The following is a 19,875-nucleotide window of genomic DNA, read 5'->3' as shown; positions in this document are numbered from 1 at the left end:
TGCATTTTTCAGATTTACAAATGTAATGAATGCCCATTATCTTTTAAATAAATTAGAAGTATTTAGGCTTATACAAGTGAAAAAATTAAATGCCCCTCTTTTCATATCCCCATTCCTATTCCTTAAGGTTAATCACTGTTAGTAGTTGAATGACTATACTTCCAGACTATATATAACCGGGGGCGGGGATTATATAGTTAGAGGGGTTTTTTGGTATTTTTTTAATGTGTGTGATTCATATATTGTTCAACTTGCTTTTTATACTCAAAAATATATTTTGGACATTTGTCCAAACTAGTCATAATATGGATATGTTATAATTTAACTATCCATTTCGCCATAGATGGACACAAAAATTGTCTCCATAATTTTGCTATAAGAGATAATGCTTTCGTAAATGTTATGGACTGAATATTTGTGTTCCCCCCAAAATCATAGTTGAAAACCTAATCTTCAATGTGACTATTTGGAGATAGAACATGGAAAAGGTGATAAAGGTTAAATGAGGTCACAAGGATGGGCCTTAATCTATAAGCTAGTGCCCTTATAAAGGAAGAGACACCAGAGCTTTCTCTCTCTCCTCTGTGTGAAGACATAGTGAGAAGGAGGCCATCTGCAAACCAGAAGAAAGCCCTTACCAGGAGTCGAATCCGCTGGCACTTTCATCTTGGACTTCGCAGCATCCAAAACTGTGAGAAATTTCTATTGTTTAAGCCACCAAGTCTGTGGTATTTCGTTATGGCAGCCCAAGCAGACCACTACAGTTAAGTATCTGTACATATATCCTTTTGGATGTCTAAAAATAATTTTGTAAATATGTTCTAAGAAATGGACTTGTACATTAAAGGGCAGGTATTTACTTACAAATATATATACATATAAATGCATCTTTTTATTGTTTACATAAATAGGATCATACTTTCTATATTGCTGTCTTAGTCCATTCAGACTGCTATCAGAAGAGACTGGGTAGCTTATACACAACAGAAATTTATTTCTCGCAGTTCTGGAGGCTGGTAGTCAAGATCAGAGTGCCAGAATGGTCAAGTGAAGACTCTCTTCCAGGTTGCAAACCTCTTACTGTATCCTCACATCGTTGAAAAGGGCTAGGGGGAGCTCTGCAGAATCTCATAGAAGCACTAATCCCATTCACAAGGGCTCCACCTTCATGACCTAATCACCTCCCAAAGGCCCCACCTACTAATATTATTACTATTGGAGGTTAAGATTTCAACATGTATTTGGAGTAGGGGATACAAACATTTAGACCATAGCAATTGTTATGCAACTTCCCTTCTTCATCTCACATGGTTTAGCTTTCTTTCCATAGTATAATATATAGAGGCCCATTGAATTCTTTTTAGGAGTTGTATAATATTCCATAGGAAAAACTATATACTATTCTTTTAATTCTAGGTTTTATTTATCTCTTCATTTGTTAACACATTCTGTGATGGAAATTTTCAAACATGCACAGAAATAGAAAGAATATTATGATGAACACCATATACCCATCACCCAGCTTCAACAGTTATCAACATATAGCTAAGCTTGTTTCATGTATACCCTCCCACCACCCTTCCCCCTCCACCTCCGCTGGATTCTTTTTTTTTTTTTAATAAATTTATTTATTTATTTATATTTTTGGCTGCGTTGGGTCTTCGTTGCTGCGTTCAGGCTTTCCCTAGTTGCGGCGAGCAGGGGCTACCCTTCGTTGCGGTGCGCGGGCTTCTCATTGCGGTGGCTTCTCTTGTTGCAGAGCACGGGCTCTAGGGCTTCAGTAGTTGTGGCTCGCGGGCTCTAGAGCGCAGGCACAGTAGTTGTGGCACACGGCCTTAGTTGCTCCGCGGCATGTGGGATCTTCCCGGACCAGGGCTCAAACCCATGCCCCCTGCATTGGCAGACAGATTCTTAACCACTGTGCCACCAGAGAAGTCCCTCTGATGGATTCTTTAAAGAAAATCCCAGACATATACATTTTCATCTTATATACTGAAGTATGAATCTTGGAGAGAGAACAATTTTTTAAAGCTTAAACATAATATCATTGATACACGTAAAAATTTTAAATAATTCCTAATATTATGAATTATCCAGTTCAGATTTCCCCAGTTGTCTCTTATGTTTGATTTGTTTGAATAAGGATCCAAACAAGGTCTACACGTTATACACTGAGATGTGTTATCATTTAACATATCCCCTGTCCTTTCTATAAATTAGTAGACCTACAGCTGCTCTGTCAAGTGTGGTTGCCACTAACTACATGTGGCTACTTAAATTTAAATTTCAGTAAGTCCCCTACATATGAACCTTCAAGTTGCAAACTTTCAAAGATGCGAACTGCGTTCACATGTCCAATCACGTTAGTTCACGTGTTTCACGTACATTGTCATGTGTGTGCATCCTCTACAAGTGGTTGTGCTTTTGTGTACTTTACTGTATAGAGTACAGTAGTACAGTATCTTTATTTCAAGCCCAGGATGTCCAGAAACAAGCGTAAAAGCAGAGGTGATGTAGCGGGTACAGCTAAGAAGCGCCAGCTGTTGTACTCTACTACTGTTCTTTTCAAGGTGCTGTACTGTAAGATTAAAAATGCTTTCTTTATGTTTTGTGTTTTTTTTATGTATCATTTGTGTGAAAAGTATTATAAACCTATTACAGTACAGTACTATATAGCCGATTGTGTTAGTTGGGTACCTAGGCTAACATTGTTGGACTTACAAACAAATTGGACTTACAAACATGCTCTCAGAAGGGAACTTGTTTGTAGGGGACTTACTGTAATTGAAATTAACTAAAATTTAAAAGTCAGTTTCTCAGTCTCACAGGTTAAGTGCTCAATAGCCAAGTGGCTATTGGCTAATGGCTATGGTATTAGATATAGTATTGGATAGCACACAAAAACATTTCCATCATTGCAGAAATTTGTGTTGGACAGTTCTGATGTAGAGGCTTCACCAAGATCGTGTTCACTTTCTGGGCAAGAATACTTCATACATAGGTGCCTAGAATACCTCATGTTGTGTCAGGGTATACATAATGTCTGGTTGTCTCTCTTTTTGTGATGTCAAGTTCAGGTATTATCAGCTGGATTCTTCCTTTATAAAGTCTTCCATTCACCTAAGAGTTTTAACTGACCATTGCTTCCTTCCATTTTTCTAAGCTGCTTCCTTCCTTCTAATTTTATCATTCCCTCTACAATTATTGGCTGGAATTCTTCTGTAAAGGAGACTTTTCCCTTGTCAACTATTTGGTTACCCTGAAAACTAGAAAAATAGTTCATAAATGATTGCATCTCTCCTTTTATTTACTTGTTTTCAGAATAGTAGGTGGTACCCTGTATTTTTTCTTTTTTTAGTATCTTTATGTGCACATGAATTTAAATATAACCAGTGTTTCAATCTTTCTTCCCTTTTTGTGGGGGAAGGGATGCTCATAATGGCCCAGTTTGGGCAGCGAGAGTCCCTTCAAGTTGGCTTTGATTCTTTGTGAAATGACTCCAGTAGTCTTTGATAGCTTTCTTACTTTCTGCTATGATAGTGATCTTGGGTGGCCTCGGCCTGCAGTGGCTTGAAGCAGGATTTCGATTTCCGGCCAGAGATTGAGTTTGGGCAGTGGCAGTGAGAGCGCTGAATCCTAGCCACCAGACCACCAGGGACCAGTGACCAGTGACAAGGCCCTGGCCCGTCAGCTGTGTAGAAATGAATTTCCACATAGAGACGGAAAGTAGTGAAGCAAGTAAAGCGTTTATTAGGAGGAACAAGAGTACAGTACGTGTGGATAGACACACGGGTGGGCTCAGAGAGAGAGTCGCGCCCTCATGGTAGTTTGAATTACATTTATGGGGTATTTCTTCCAGGTTTCCTTTGACCAGTCATCTTGCTTTGCCTGGTTCTGAGTCCGTATTTAGTATATCTCAAGGTCCTCCCCTGTGTGTGTGCGCATCTCTTAGCTAAGATGGATTCTAGCAAAGAGACCTATAGGTAGTTGACATCACTTACTATGGGGTGGCGCCCCCTCCATTTTGACCTCCAAGGAGCCTTTCTGTGCATGTGTAATCGGGAAGGTCTCCTTGACTTCGAGAATGAGGAATATGTGGTCTTTTATCTCTTATCTGGGCAGAGCCCAGCCTCCTCCATCATCCTGCTTTTATGGAGTTTCTGCTATTATGGAGTTTCTGGCCACAGGGGACGAACTATGAACTTCAGCTGTTTGACCTGGGCCCATCTATCTCCTGCCTCAATAGAATATTCCAGGTTAACATTATACATTTCCTGTCCTGGAGATAGATTCAGCCATTTCTTTAAGGACCCACTGAATCCTTTAGTGGGAAGTGTTAGATACAGCATTGTGGTTGTGAAAGGTGCTCATTGCTATTTAGTTAGTTGTTTTTCTAGGACTTTTTAATGGACAGAGCTAGGAAATACTCCCTTAGATGAAAGATAATATACTATCCTCATTGTTTTGCATCTTCCTTTTTCTTTTTCCCTCACTTAGCAATATATCTTGGACATCACTCCATGGCAGCATATAAAAACTTTTTTTTCACATCCGATTTTACAGCTGCACAGTGTAGATGTACCCTAGTTTATTTATCTAGTTCCCTATTAATGGACATCTGGGCTGTTTCCAGTCTTGTGCTATTACAATCAGTACAGCAATGAACAGCCTCGTGCATGCATCACTTTGTGTTTTTACTAGGTTTGGGTAGCATTATAATGGGTCAACTTGGCTAGGCTGAACTTTCCTCAGCGTTTATTTTGGTTAGGGTGGTTGACAAGAGATATTTTCACATGAAATTTGGTAGGCAGAAGAGAAGAAGCAGGCATTTTGGTTTTTACGCCTAGAAGATTGGGGCCAGTACTTTTGTGGCTCACGCTCATGGTGGCTTATTTGCTGGCTCACCAGTTTGGCATGGGGCAAAGTCCAGGCCTGCAACTGCTCCACCTGTGATATATGTATCACATTTTCTTTATGCATCTATCTGTTGATAGATACTTACGTTGCTTCCATGTCTTGGCTATTGTAAGTAATCCTGCAATGAACATGGGGGTGCAGATATCTTTTCGACTTAGTGTTTTCATTTTCTTCAGATAAATACCCAGAAGTAGAATTGCTGAATCATATGGTAGTTCTATTTTTAATTTTTTGAGGAACCTCCATAAATAGCTATAGCAATTTACATCCCCACCAATAGTGCACAAGTGTTCCCTTTTCTCCATAACCTCTCCTAAACTTGTTATTTCTTGTCTTTTTGATGTTAGCCATTCTAACAGGTGTGAAATGATATCTCATTGTGGTTTTGATTTCCATTCCCCTGATGATTCGTGATGTTGAGCATCTTTTCACGTGTCTGTTGGCCATCTGTCTGTGTTCTTTGGAAAAATATCTATTCAGATCCTCTGCCCACTTTTTTTTTTTTTTTATAAATTTATTTATTTATTTTGGCTGTGTTGGGTCTTCGTTTCTGTGTGAGGGCTTTCTCTAGTTGCGGCGAGCGGGGGCCACTCTTCATCGCGGTGCGCGGGCCTCTCACTATCGCGGCCTCTCTTGTTGCGGAGCACAGGATCCAGACGCGCAGGCTCAGTAGTTGTGGCTCACGGGCCCAGTTGCTCCGCGGCATGTGGGATCTTCCCAGACCAGGGCTCGAACCCGTGTCCCCTGCATTGGCAGGCAGACTCTTAACCACTGCGCCACCAGGGAAGCCCCTCTGCCCATTTTTTAATCGGATTGTTTGGGTTTGTGTTTTTGTTTTGCTGTTGAGTCGTATGAGTTCTTTATGTATTTTGGATATTAACCCCTTATAAGATATATGATTTGCAAATATTTTCTCCCATTTCATACAGTCTGTTGCTTTTTAACCTAAGGTTTGAAGCTGCAGTTTCCACTAAAATTTTTCAGCAGAACAAAAACACCTGTTTATTGTATTGTTATTATTTTAAAAGCCACTTTTCATTGGCCATTTTAATATGGATAATTCTTTGCACATTTGTTCTATGTACATAATTTTATTGAATGACAAGTATATGCAAAGCACCCGTGTCAGACACTGTAATTTTACTTACTCAGCACCCAGTCCTGACCCCCTTGCCCTTCTCCTCTACAGAATGGAAAGCTAACACTCTAAATCCCAGCATCCCTCATGGTTAGCGGTAGCTATGTGATATATTCTGGGTAAGACAAGTAATTAGGAATCCGATGAGGAGAGAGACGTTCAAAATCCCCTCACCCTATCTCTTTTTTTCCTACCTGGAATAAGATTTCTGAAGTTGGAGTAGATATTTTATGTCCATAAGACAAAAATGATAAGGATGAAAGCTAATATGCTAAAGATGACAGAGTTAAAAATAGAAAGAACTGGTTCTCCATAGTGTTGTGGAGCCACTGAACCAATATAAGCAATGCCTCCTCTGAACTTACTATATGAGAAAGAAGAAAACCCCATCTGCTTCTTGGCCACTTTCACTAAGCTTAACACATTCCTAAATGATACAGAACTATATTAAGTAGTACAATGATACAGTGATATTTAATATCTTATATAGAACCTCTTCTTTTAGGTAAATTATTTGATTGCAAATATGCTTTCTTAAGTAAGATGCTGTTTCATGTCTACCTTGCTGAAATTCACGGTCTAGTGTTTCTAATCAAGAGGCAGCTGGTAGGCAGCTCAGCAGCTCCATTTACTTTCAGGAGTATTTGCACTAATCCCTTACAAGGGTGCCATTGAGTCTCTTCAAACAAAACAAAAGAAAGGTTTGGTAGGGAATGTCACCATTTCTTTTTCATTTGAAAATGTTTGAGAATGTTTTTAGTTGCAGGTGTTAAAAGATGTTAAATGGGATTTTAATCATTTTCTCAGGCTTTGGGTTCAGCCTCCAGTCAGATGACAAAGTGTATTATTGTCCATGTCAAACTTACTAGGAGGTAGCTACACCAGTCCTATGGACTATAGCCCATCAGACATCTCCAGACTAGAGAAAAGCAACCAAGAAAGTCCTCGAGGAGAGGAGAGAGAGGATTTCTTTGAAAGGAGCTGTTGGCCTAGAGTGAGGGTTATTCTCTGCCTTTACCTCAAGCCAAGTCAGGAAGTTCCACTAGCCCCATGGATTGGAGCAAAGTGTGGTGGAGAGTTCTGAAAAACTTGACCTATGTGCCCCAGACTTTAGGTGACTCCAGAGACTGCTGCCTGACTCTTGCCTGGAAAAGTATGACGTCTAGAACCTGGCTTGAGCTGCCTATGATGGCAAAGCAAAGAGACTTGTGGTGGGCTTGGCTTACACTTCTAGAAGTTGGCACATCCAGAAGTAGCCAAACTAGAGAAGTCTTTTTTTTTTCTTTATTTATTTTCTTATTAGTCATCCATTTTATACATATCAGTATATACATGTCAATCCCAATCTCCCAATTCATCCCACCACCACCCCCACCCCCCGCTGCTTTCCCCCGTTCGTGTCCATACGTTTGTTCTCTACATCTGTGTCTCTATTTCTGCCTTGCAAACTGGTTCACCTGTACCATTTTTCTAGGTTCCACATATATGTGTTAATATACGATATTTGTTTTTCTCTTTCTGACTTACTTCACTCTGTATGACAGTCTCTAGATCCATCCACGTCTCTACAAATGACCCAATTTTGTTCCTTTTTATGGCTGAGTAATATTCCATTGTATATATGAACCACATCTTCTTTATCCATTCATCTCTCGATGGGCATAGAGAAGTCTTAAAAGGACTTTTCCAAGAGGACTTTGCCTGCTGTGGTGAGGCAACCCCAGACTACAAAGACTGATTTTTTTTCCGGATTCAAATACATGGCAAAACTAGTACAAAGAATTTTTGCATACCTTTCATCTCGCTTCCTCAAATGTTAACATCTTACATAACTGCAATATAATTGTCAAAGCCAGGAGATTAGCAGTGGTACAATACTATTATCTAATCTATAGGCCTCATACAAATTTCACCAATTGTCCTACTAATATCCCTTTTCTGGTCCAGGGTTCAATGCAGAATCACACCGCACATTTAGATGTCATATCTCCTCATTCTCCTTCAATATGAAACAGTTCCTCAGACCAGATATCTTGTAGAATATTCTTTGTCTGGAGTTGGGCTGAGATTTCCTCATGATTAAATTTAAGTTATGCATTCTTGTTAAGAATATCACAGAAGCAATGCTGTGTCCTTCTCAGTGCATCATATCAGGAGCCACATGATGTTTTTCCCATTTCTGATGATGTTCACTTTGATCACTTGATTAGAGGGATGTTTGCCAGGTTCTTCCACTAAAGTTACTCTTTTTTCCTTTGTAATTAATAAATATCCTGTGGGGAGATCTTTGAGACTAAGTAAACATACCGTTTCTCTAATTTTACCCACTCATTCTAGCTTCCGTTCATGAATTTTACCTAAAAAGTTATTACCAAAGTGTTTGCCAAATAACGTTTATCTATTTCCATGTACTAGTTAGAATTCTGTAAAGAAGAGCTTTTCCTTTTCATCTATGTATTTATTTATTCAATTATTTATATCAGTATGGACTCATGATTCTTATTTTATGCTATGGGTTATAATCCATTACTCTTAGTATTTATTTTCTTACTCAGATTGTACCACATTTGGACATTGGAGCCTCTTCAAATGAACTCCTGTGACCTTTTGCTTATCCCATCATTTTTTGTGTGTGCAGTTCCTATTTTGTTTTACATTCATCTTGTACTTTCCTGCCCCAGCTCTGGAATCAGCCCTAATTCCTTTCATTGGATAATGGCATTTAAAAATGAAGAGCTGGGTGCTAGATGTGCTCATTGGTAGTAGGATGCCATCTATCTGTATGTGTGCATACGTATATATGTGCATGTGTATTGTGTGTTTACATGCACACGTACCATTAGTTCATATCTCCAATTCCAAACCAACAGCATAGATTTCATTCAGCCTTTCCCTTTATTTTAACTGCTTTCTCTGACAGTGAAAAACCTGGGTCTCATTATCCACAGTATATTTACTTATTGACTCCAATACACATAAAGTAGTTTCAGAAGTGCTAATCCATATCTGTGAGAAAAACAAACTAGTAAGTAAAGTGCAATATTTGTGCTCATTTTTTTCTTTGCCCTTTCAGTATATAGTCAAAGTACTATTTTCCAAAGTTGCTTGGGCTGGTTCTTTTCTGCTCCCACTCCAGTATGGTTATGTTGTTCATTTGTGAAACAGTCCAGTTCATCTGTTTTGTGTGTATTCAATTTGGGGCTCTATCCCATCCCTGTTGATTATATTTTATTCATTTTTTTACTATGTGAAACATTTGCATGACTCTAAAAGTCAAAAATATATGAAAAGGATTGCTCAGAAAGGTGTCAGTCCTCCTTATCCTTTCTACCCTCATTCCATCCACTGCCTGTAGGTAATCAATCATATTATTTCTGGTTTGTCATTTTTATGTTTCTTTTTGCACAGTTAAGCTGCAAGGACCAGACTAGCATGAGGAGTGTGAGGAGTTCACCCTGGGCACAAAAAAGGGAGGAAGGTGCACAAAAAAATCAGTAGTTAAGATAAATAGTATTTTAATGCAATATTTTAAAAATAAAAATTAATACAAAAATCTGACAAAATATCAAATTTTTAAATAACCATGATTGTAAGGCTGAGCCATATTGGAACCTGAGGCAATAAAAATGAGCACGCTATGTACCTGTTTTTAAGTAGGTTTTTTTTTTTTTTTTTTTTTGGCTGCTTTGGCTGCTACGCGCGGGCTTTCTTCAGTTGCGGCCAGCAGGGGCACCCCTCGTCGCGGTGCCCAGGCCTCTCACTGCGGCGGCCCCTCTTGTCGCGGAGCATGGGCTCCAGGCGCGCGGGCTTCAGTAGTTGTGGCACGTGGGCTTCAGTAGTTGTGGCACATGGGCTCAGTAGTTGTGGCTCACGGGCTCTAGAGCGCAGGCTCAGTAGTTGCACATGGGCCTCGTTGCTCCGCAGCATGTGGGATCCCCCCAGACCAGGGATCGAACCCGTGTCCCCTGCATCGGCAGGCGGACTCCCAACCACTGCGCCACCAGGGAAGCCCTTTAAGTAGTTTTTAATGGCAAATTTTCTCCTAGGACTGTAAGGCAGTTGAAAAAAATTGAAAAATTGAAAAGTAGGTAGATTAATACTCATGACATTATTTTAAATTTAAATATTGTATTTATCCTAAAACAGACTACTGTAATTTTACTTCAGCTTAATTAAAAATTATTTAAGATCGCCTCTTGGTCAAAAGAAATGAACAAACACAGTAATTGTCTCAACTGAAAACAATATAAGCAAAGAAGTAGATATTGAAAATATTATTCATGACTTTGCTTCCATTAGAGCCAAGGGTGTCTTAGGCTCACAGAGCACTGTTGAGCAGATACTACATGTGTAGTTTCTTATTTCCTCTTCTTTATTATACAAAAAGTAGCATACTATGGGCACTCTTTTCACACTATGCATTTTTCGTCCTGGAAATTACTCCATGTCAGTTCATAGAGAAGTTCAGAGATGCTGAAGGTAATGATCTCTGAAAGGTCAGCCATAGGGCACAATGCCCAACCTAGCAATTGTGCCCTGTCAGAGGCAAGTTTGTGAAGAGGTCATGAAAATATCCCATGAGACCAAAGGCCAGCATTTGGACATCAGCCACAGGAGAGCACTGATGCTGGATTAAACCATTACCATCAAGTTAGACCCTAATTTTTTCCTCCCATTTCTCCTTTCCATCCTGACCCTGGGGCACCCAAAAGCAGCAGGATGCATAGAGGAGGAGGGGAAAACAAGGTAAAGAAATAGAGAAACGACCATGATTCTCCTTCACTCCTGCAGATTTCCAAGCCCAGATGGGCCTGAGAAGCTTTCAACTACGCCAGAAATGGAAGCTCTTACTTAAATCAACCTGGACTTTTGGCACCTGAAAACAGGACTATTCTAATACCTTGAAAATGACAGAAAAGCTAAGTGGTCTGCTCAGTATACTGCAATGGATAGAGAAGGGAGAATTGACCAGGTAAATTTAAAGAGCAGTAGTGAAAAAGAATAAAGCTGTTTCCTGCTTTTCTCCTACGAAGTCCTGCCTGCTATATATGCCACGTTCACAAGAGAACCCAACTCAAACTCAAACTAGCTGGAAAAAGGTAAGGCTGATGGGATTTGCTATACAGTGGTTGTAGGGTGTCACCAGGGCCATGATGACTCTGAAATTCTCTCACCTCTACCTTCATCAGCTCTGTTCCCAGTTTGAATTCCCTCAAAGGACCAATATTTACATTCTTTCTGTTCATTTCCAAGCCTGAAGGGTAGGAGGGGTGGGAGACCTATCTTTCTTCAAACTGTCAAAGTAAAGTCTAGAGATTCTCCCTGATTGAATTATCTTCGGTCATAGGTTCCCTCAGGGTCCCCCATCTATGGCCTGAGAAATGCTATGTGATAATTCGTTCAGGCTTAGGTTACTTGTTCATCTGCCATCCAGTTCCTGTGGGAGAGGAAGGGAGGTTACAGTGAAGGGTTTAGGCCACTCAGGGTACATCCTGGAATTGAGGGAAGAGTCAGTCCTACCTGTGTCATGTGACTGGAAAATTCAGGATCCTCCAGGACATGGGGTGGATATTGGGGAGGCAACTTCAGGGTATGTCTTATCTCAGTAGATATGCTTATTGTTGGCTGAGTCTATTAACCTACTCTAAACAATAACAACAGCAACCAGTTTTTAAGTACTTTCTATGTGCCAATCACCATATTAAACACTTCCTGTGCATCACCTCATTTAATCCTCAGTACCATTCTATGGGGCTGGTAACTATTTTAATCAATGTATTAGTTCGCAAGGGCTGCTGTAACAAAATACCATGCTTCAACAGGAGAAATTCACTGTCTCACAGTTCTGGAGGCTGGACGTCTAAGATCAGGGTGTTGGCAGGGCTGGTTCCTTGGCTTTTAGAAGCATCATCCTGATCTCTGCCTTCATCTTCACATGGCATACTCCCTTGTACGTTTCTGTGTCCAAATTTCCCTTTTTAATAAGGACAGCAGTCGTGTTGGATTAGAGACCCACCCTACTCCAGTTTGACCTCATTTTAACTTAACTAAGTACATCTGCAACACTTATATTACCAGATAAGGTCCCATTCTGAAGTACTGGCGGCTAAGACTTTGACATGTGAGTTCTGGGAGGACACAATTCAGTCCGTAACACTTCTCATTTTGCAGATGTGAATATAAGATTAAATAGGTTAAGTAACTTCCCCAAAACCCATAGCCAGTAAAAGGGAGAGACAGACCTCTGCCTGCCTCCAATGCCTATGCATTCACCTCTTCGCTGTTGTGCTGCCTACAGATAATCATCGCCCAAGAAACTATGCTTTCTGTGTAGGGAGTGGGACCATTTAACTCAGCACATACTTCTCTCATGTTCACCTATTAGAAATGAAGAAAGATAATTTTTTATAAATGCATAGGGTAGGGATACATATAATTGATTTATTGGTACTCACTGCCTCTCCCCCACCTTCCTCCTACATTCCCAGTCCAAAGATTTCTTTGGGCAGAAATCTTCTTTCTGCCCAAAGAAGATTTTGATATAACTTTTCTTTACACTAAGAAATTTACTTCTCACTGTGTCACTTTGGCATTATCTAAAGAGACTTAATGAAGATTTGAATTGCTTTCATTTATATATTTTGTTGAACTATATTTCATCAAAAAAGACACCATGCAAAGACTGTGCAATATAAAATGGGAGGTTGATATAGGGATAAGCCTAAACTGCCATCTTCCCCTCTACCCTTCTATTATCCGATATTTTAAATCCATCCTCTCATTATGTCGTTGCTTGAAACTTCCACCTTTATTTTTTTGTTTTTATTTTAAATTAATTTTTATTGGAGTATAGTTGATTTAAAATGTTGTATTAGTTTCTGCTGTACAGCAAAGTGAATCCGTTATACATATACATATATCCACTCTTTTTTAGATTCTACTCCCATGTAGGTCATCACAGAGTACTGAGTAGAGTTCCCTGTGCCATACAGTAGGTTCTTATATTTTTATATATAGTAGTGTGTATATGTCAGTCCCAGTCTCCCAATTTATCCCTCCCCCCTTTTCCCCCTTGGTAGCCATAAATTTGTTTTCTACATCTGTGACTCTATTTCTGTTTTGTAAATAGGTTCACTTGTGCCATATTTTTAGATTCCATGTGTATGTGATATCATATATTTGTCTTTCTCTGACTTACTTCACTCAGTATGACAATCTCTAGGTCCATCCATGGCGCTGCAAATGGCATTATTTCATTCTTTTTTATGGCTGAGTAATAGTTCATTATATATATATATATATATATATATATATATATATATATATTTACCACATCTTCTTTATCCATTCCTCCGTCAATGGACATTTAGTTTGCTTCTGTGTCCTGGCTATTGTAAATAGTGCTGCAATGAACATTGGGGTACATGTATCTTTTTGAATTATGGTTTTCTCCGAATATATGCCCAGCAGTGGGATTGCTGGATCACATGGTAGCTCTATTTTTAGTTTTTTAAGGAAACTCCATACTGTTCTCCATAGTGGCTGTACCGATTTATTGATACATTCCCACCAACAGTGTAGGAGGGTTCCCTTTCCTCCACACCCTCTCCAGCATTTATTGTTTGTAGATTTTTTGATGATGGCCATTCTTACCAGTGTGAGGTAATATCTCATTGTAGTTTTGAGTTGCATCTCTCTGATAATTAGTGATGTTGAGCATCTTTTCATGTGCCTCTTGCCCATCTGTATGTCTTCTTTGGAGAAACATCTATTTAGATCTTCTGCCCATTTTTTGATTGGATTGTTTGTTTTTTTGATATTGAGCTGCATGAGTGTTTGTATGTTTTGGAGATTAATCCCTTGTTGGTCACTTCGTTTGCAAATAAGAAACTTCCACCTTTAGAGAAGAGAGGGCAGAGTTCAATGAAAGACAATGTAAGGACCACCACAGGTAGGGGTGATGATTAAGTGACTAAGGTGTGCTATGGGTTTCAAGATGTGCTCAAACAGTCCTTCTGGATGGAGAAACTTTGCTGCAGCTGAGGCTTACACTAGATAGAAGAAAGGAATTTTCTTTCATTGACCTCCACTATTAAACTTTGGCGTGTTTCATTGGGTTTACATAATTTCGCACTGTGAGTTCCTTGTGGGTAAGGAACTAATTCTAATTTTGTGTGCTCCCCAAATCTAATGACTGCAATGAAAGAAGGAAGGAAGGGAAGGAAGGGCTAGGAAATATTAATGCCTCTACATTAGGATTTCATTAGAGCAGCTCATACTATTTGAATCCTCTATCTGTTTTCTAGGTCTGATCATTTTTTCCTGTTTTTTTTTTCCTGGTTTACCATATGACAATACTTAGGAGAATTAATAATAACATCCAGAAACTAACAACTTTTCAAGATATCACCTGTTTTGGGACTTCCCTGGTGGTGCAGTGGTTAAGAGTCTGCCTGCCAATGAAGGGGGCATGGGTTCCAGCCCTGGTCTGGGAAGATCCCACATGCTGCAGAGCAACTAAGCCCGTGCACCACAACTACTGAGCCTGTGCTCTAGAGCCCACGAACCACAACTGCTGAGCCCACGTGCCACAGCTACTGAGCCTGTGTGCCACAACTACTGAAGCCCACGCGCCTGGAGCCTGTGCTCCGCAGCGAGAGGCCACCGCAGTGAGAAGCCCGTGCACTGCAACAAAGAGTGGCCCCCACTCGCTGCAACTAGAGAAAGCCCATGTGCAGCAACGAAGACCCAACGCAGCCAAAAATAAAAATTAATTAAGTTAAAAAAAAGAATATTACGCTAAAAAATTATTATTATCTTTTAGGGATGGTGGTATAAGTAGAATTAGTGAGCAGTGAGAATGATAGTGTACTTAGAAAGTATTTACCCTCAAATTTTTTTTTTACCATCCCCCCCGCTGCTTTCCCCCATTGTTGTCCATACGTTTGTTCTCTACATCTGTGTTTCAATTTCTGCCCTGCAAACTGGTTCATCTGTACCATTTTTGTAGGTTCCACGTATATGCGTTAATATATGATATTTGTTTTTCTCTTTCTGACTTACTTCACTCTGTATGACAGTCTCTAGATCCATCCACGTCTCTACAAATGACCCAATTTTGTTCCTTTTTATGGCTGAGTAATATTCCATTGTATGTATGTACCACATCTTCTTTATCCATTCGCCTGTTGAGGGGCATTTAGGTTGCTTCCATGACATGGCTATTGTAAATAGTGCTGCAGTGAACATTGGGGTGCATGTGTCTTTTTGAATTATGGTTTCCTCTGGGTATATGCCCAGTAGTGGGATTGCTGGGTCATATGGTAATTCTAGTTTTAGTTTTTTAAGGAACTTCCATACTGTTCTCGATAGTGGCTGTATCAGTTTACATTCCCAACAACAATGCAAGAGAGTTCCCTTTTCTCCACATCCTCTCCAGCATGTGTTGTTTGTAGATTTTCTGATGATGCCCATTCTAACTGGTGTGAGATGATACCTCATTGTAGTTTTGATGTGCTTTTCTTTAATAATTAGTGATGTTGAGCAGCTTTCCATGTGATTCTTGGCCATCTGTATGTCTTCTTTGGAGAAATGTCTATTTAGGTCTTCTGCCCATTTTTGGATTGGGTTGTTTGTTTTTTTAATATTGAGCTGCATGAGCTGTTTATATATTTTGGAAATTAATTCTCTGTCTGTTAATTCATTTGCAAATATTTTCTCCCATTCTGAGGGCTGCCTTTTTGTCTTGTTTGTAGTTTGCTATGCTTTGCAAAAGCTTTTAAGTTTCATTAAGTCCCAATTGTTTATTTTTGTTTTTATTTCCATTACTCTAGGAGGTGGATCAGAAAAGATCTTGCTGTGATTTATGTCAAAGAGTGTTCTTCCTATGTTTTCCTCTAAGAGTTTTATAGTGTCCGGTCTTACATTTAGGTCTCTAATCCATTTTGAGTTGATTTTTGTGTATGGTGTTAGGGAGTGTTCTAATTTCATTCTTTTACATGTAGCTGTCCAGTTTTCCCAGCACCACTTATTGAAGAGACTGTCTTTTCTCCATTGTATATCCTTGCCTCCTTTGTCATAGATTAGTTGAGCATAGGTGCGTGGGTTTATTTCTGGGCTTTCTATCCTGTTCCATTGATCTATATTTCTGTTTTTGTGCCAGTACCATATTGTCTTGATTATGGTAGCTTTGTAGTATAGTCTGAAGTCAGGGCATCTGATTCTTCCAGCTCCATTTTTTTCCCTCAAGACTGCTTTGGCTATTCGGGGTCTTTTGTGTCTCCATACAAATTTTAAGATTTTTTGTTTTAGTTCTGTAAAAAATGCCACTGGTAATTTGATAGGGATTACATTGAATCTGTAGATTGCTTTGGGTAGTATACTCATTTTCATAATATTGATTCTTCCAATCCAAGAACATGGTATATCTCTCCATCTGTTTGTGTCATCTTTGATTTCTTTCATCAGTGTCTTATAGTTTTCTGAGTACAGGTCTTTTACCTCCTTAGGTAGGTTTATACCTAGGTATTTTATTCTTTTTGTTGCAGTGGTGAATGGGATTGTTTCTTTAATTTCTCTTTCTGATCTTTTGTTGTTAGTGTATAGGAATGCAAGAGATTTCTGTGCATTAATTTTGTGTCCTGCAACTTTACTGAATTCATTGATTAGCTCTAGTAGTTTTCTGGTGGCATCTTTAGGATTATCTATGTATAGTATCATGTCATCCGCAAACAGTGACAGTTTCACTTTTTCTTTTCCAATTTGTATTCCTTTTATTTCTTTTTCTTCTCTGATTGCCATGGCTAGGACTTCCAAAACTATGTTGAATAATAGTGGCGAGAGTGGACATCCTTGTCTTGTTCCTGATCTTAGAGGAAATGCTTTCAGTTTTTCACCATTGAGAATGATGTTTGCTGTGGGTTTGTCGTATATGACCTTTATTATGTTGAGGTAGGTTCCCTCTATGCCCACTTTCTGGAGAGTTTTTTATCATAAATGAGTGTTGAATTTTGTCAAAAGCTTTTTCTGCATCTATTGAGATGATCATATGGTTTTTATTCTTCAGTTTGTTAATATGCTGTATCACATTGATTGATTTGCATATATTGAAGACTCCTTGCATTCCTGGGATAAATCCCACTTGATCATGATGTATGATCCTTTTAATGTGTTGCTGGATTCTGTTTGCTAGTATTTTGTTGAGGATTTTTGCATCTATATTCAGCAGTGATATTGGACTGTAATTTTCTTTTTTTGTAGTATCTTGTCTGGTTTGGTATCAGGGTGATGATGGCCTCATAGAATGAGTTTGGGAGTGTCCTTCCTCTGCAATTTTTTGGAAGAGTTTGAGAAGGATGGGTGTTAGCTCTTCTCTAAATGTTTGATAGAATTCACCTGTGAAGCCATCTGGTCCTGGACTTTTGTTTGTTGGAAGATTTTTAATCACAGTTACAATTTCATTACTTGTGATTGGTCTGTTCATATTTTCTATTTCTTCCTGATTCAGTCTTGGAAGGTTATACCTTTCTAAGAATTTGTCCATTTCTTCCAGGTTGTCCATTTTATTGGCATAGGGTTGCTTGTAGTAGTGGATGCTTTGTATTTCTGCAGTGTCCGTTGTAACTTCTCCTTTTTCATTTCTAATTTTATTGATTTGAGTCCTCTCCCTCTTTTTCTTGATGAGTCTGGCTAAAGGTTTATCAATTTTGTTTATCTTCTCAAAGAACCAGCTTTTAGTTTTATTGATTCTTGCTATTGTTTTCTTTGTTTCTATTTCATTTATTTCTGCTCTGATATTTATGATTTCTTTCCTTCTGCTAACTTTGGGTTTTGTTTTTTCTTCCTCCTCCAGTTCCTTTAGGTGTAAGGTTAGATTGTTTATTTGAGATTTTTCTTGTTTCTTGAGGTAGGCTTGTGTTGCTATAAACTTCCCTCTTAGAACTGTTTTTGCTGCATCCCATAGGTTTTGGATCGTTGTGTTTTCGTTGTCATTTGTCTCTAGGTATTTTTTGATTTCCTCTTTGATTTCTTCAGTGATCTCTTAGTTATTAGTAACGTATTGTTTAGCCTCCATGTGTTCGTGATTTTTACATTTTTTTTCCCTGTAACTGATTTCTAATCTAATAGCATTGTGGTTGGAAAAGATGCTTGATATGATTTCAATTTTCTTAAATTTACCGAGGCTTGATTTGTGACCCAAGATGTGATCTATCCTGGAGAATGTTCTGTGTGCACTTGAGAAGAAAGTGTAATCTGCTGTTTTTGGATGGAATGTCCTATAAACATCAATTAAATCTATCTGGTCTATTGTGTCATTCAAAGCTTGTGTTTCCTTATTAATTTTCTGTCTGGATGATCTGTCCATTGGTGTAAGTGAGGTGTTAAAGTCCCCCACTATTATTGTGTTACTGTCGATTTCCTCTTTTATAACTGTTAGCTTATGTATTGAGGTGCTCCTATGTTGGGTGCATATATATTTATAATTGTTATATCTTCTTCTTGGATTGATCCCTTCATCATTATGTAGCGTCCTTCCTTGTCTCTTGTAACATTCTTTATTTTAAAGTCTATTTTATCTGATATGAGTGTTGCTACTCCAGCTTTCTTTTGATTTCTATTTGCGTGGAATATCTTTTTCCATCCCCTCACTTTCAGTCTGTATATGTCCCTAGGTCAGAAGTGGGTCTCTTGTAGACAGCATATATATGGGTCTTGTTTTTGTGTCCATTCAGCAAGCCTGTGTCTTTTGGTTGGAGCATTTAATCCATTCACGTTTAAGGTAATTATTGATATGTATGTTCCTATTACCATTTTCTTAATTGTTATGCGTTTGTTTTTATAGGTCCTTTTCTTCTCTTGTATTTCCCACTTAAAGAAGTTCCTTTAGCATTTGTTGTAGAGCTGGTTTGGTGGTGCTGAATTCTCTTAGCTTTTGTTTGTCTGTAAAGCTTTTGATTTCTCCATCGAATCTAAATGAGATCCTTGCTGGGTAGAGTAATCTTTGTTGTAGGTCCTTCCCTTCATCACTTTAAATATATTGTGCCACTCCTTTCTGGCTTGTAGAGTTTCTGCTGAGAAATCAGCTGTTAACCTTATGGAATTTCCCTTGTATGTTATTTGTCATTTTTCCCTTGTTGCTTTCAATAATTTTTCTTTGTCTTTAATTTTTGTCAGTTTGTTTACTATGTGTCTCAGCATGTTTCTCCTTGGGTTTATCCTGCCTGGGACTCTCTGTGCTTCCTGGACTTGGGTGCCTATTTCCTTTCCCATGTTAGGGAAGTTTTCGACTATAATCTCTTCAAATATTTTCTCAGGTCCTTTCTCTCTCTCTTCTCCTTCTGGGACACATATAATACGAATGTTGTTGTGTTTAATGTTGTCCCAGAGGTCTCTTAGGCTGTCTTCATTTCTTTTCATTCTCTTTTCTTTATTCTGTTCTGTGGCAGTGAATTCCACCATTCTGTCTTCCAGGTCACTTATCCGTTCTTCTGCCTCAGTTATTCTGCTATTGATTCCTTCTAGTGTACTTTTCATTTCATTTATTGTATTGTTCATCTCTGTTTGTTTGTTCTTTAATTCTTCTAGGTGTTGTTCTTTAATTCTTCTAGATCTTTGTTAAACATTTCTTGCATCTTCTTGATCTTTGCCTCCCTTCTTTTTCCAAGGTCCTGGATCATCTTCACTGTCATTACTCTGAATTCTTTTTCTGGAAGGTTGCCTATCTCCACTTCATTTAGTTGTTTTTCTGGGGTTTTATCTTGTTCCTTCATCTGGTACAAATTCCTCTGCCTTTTCATTTTGTCTATCTTTCTGTGAATGTG

At 38.8% G+C, this 19,875-nt stretch overlaps 1 long non-coding RNA gene across 1 annotated transcript in view; it reads left to right on the top strand.

Moving 5' to 3' along the window:
* Positions 1–5,412: 5,412 nt before the first annotated feature.
* LOC309623745 overlaps positions 5,413–19,875 on the top strand; it is a 46,110-nt gene continuing 31,647 nt past the window's right edge. The window contains exon 1 of the long non-coding RNA XR_014241519.1: positions 5,413–11,154. This is a non-coding gene — a long non-coding RNA (uncharacterized lncRNA). The remainder of the gene's footprint in view (positions 11,155–19,875) is intronic.

This window comes from Balaenoptera borealis (assembly GCF_965194805.1).
Source record: "Balaenoptera borealis genome assembly, chromosome: 2".
Classification (NCBI taxonomy): domain Eukaryota; kingdom Metazoa; phylum Chordata; class Mammalia; order Artiodactyla; family Balaenopteridae; genus Balaenoptera; species Balaenoptera borealis.
This window is presented reverse-complemented; position numbering and strand designations above follow the sequence as displayed.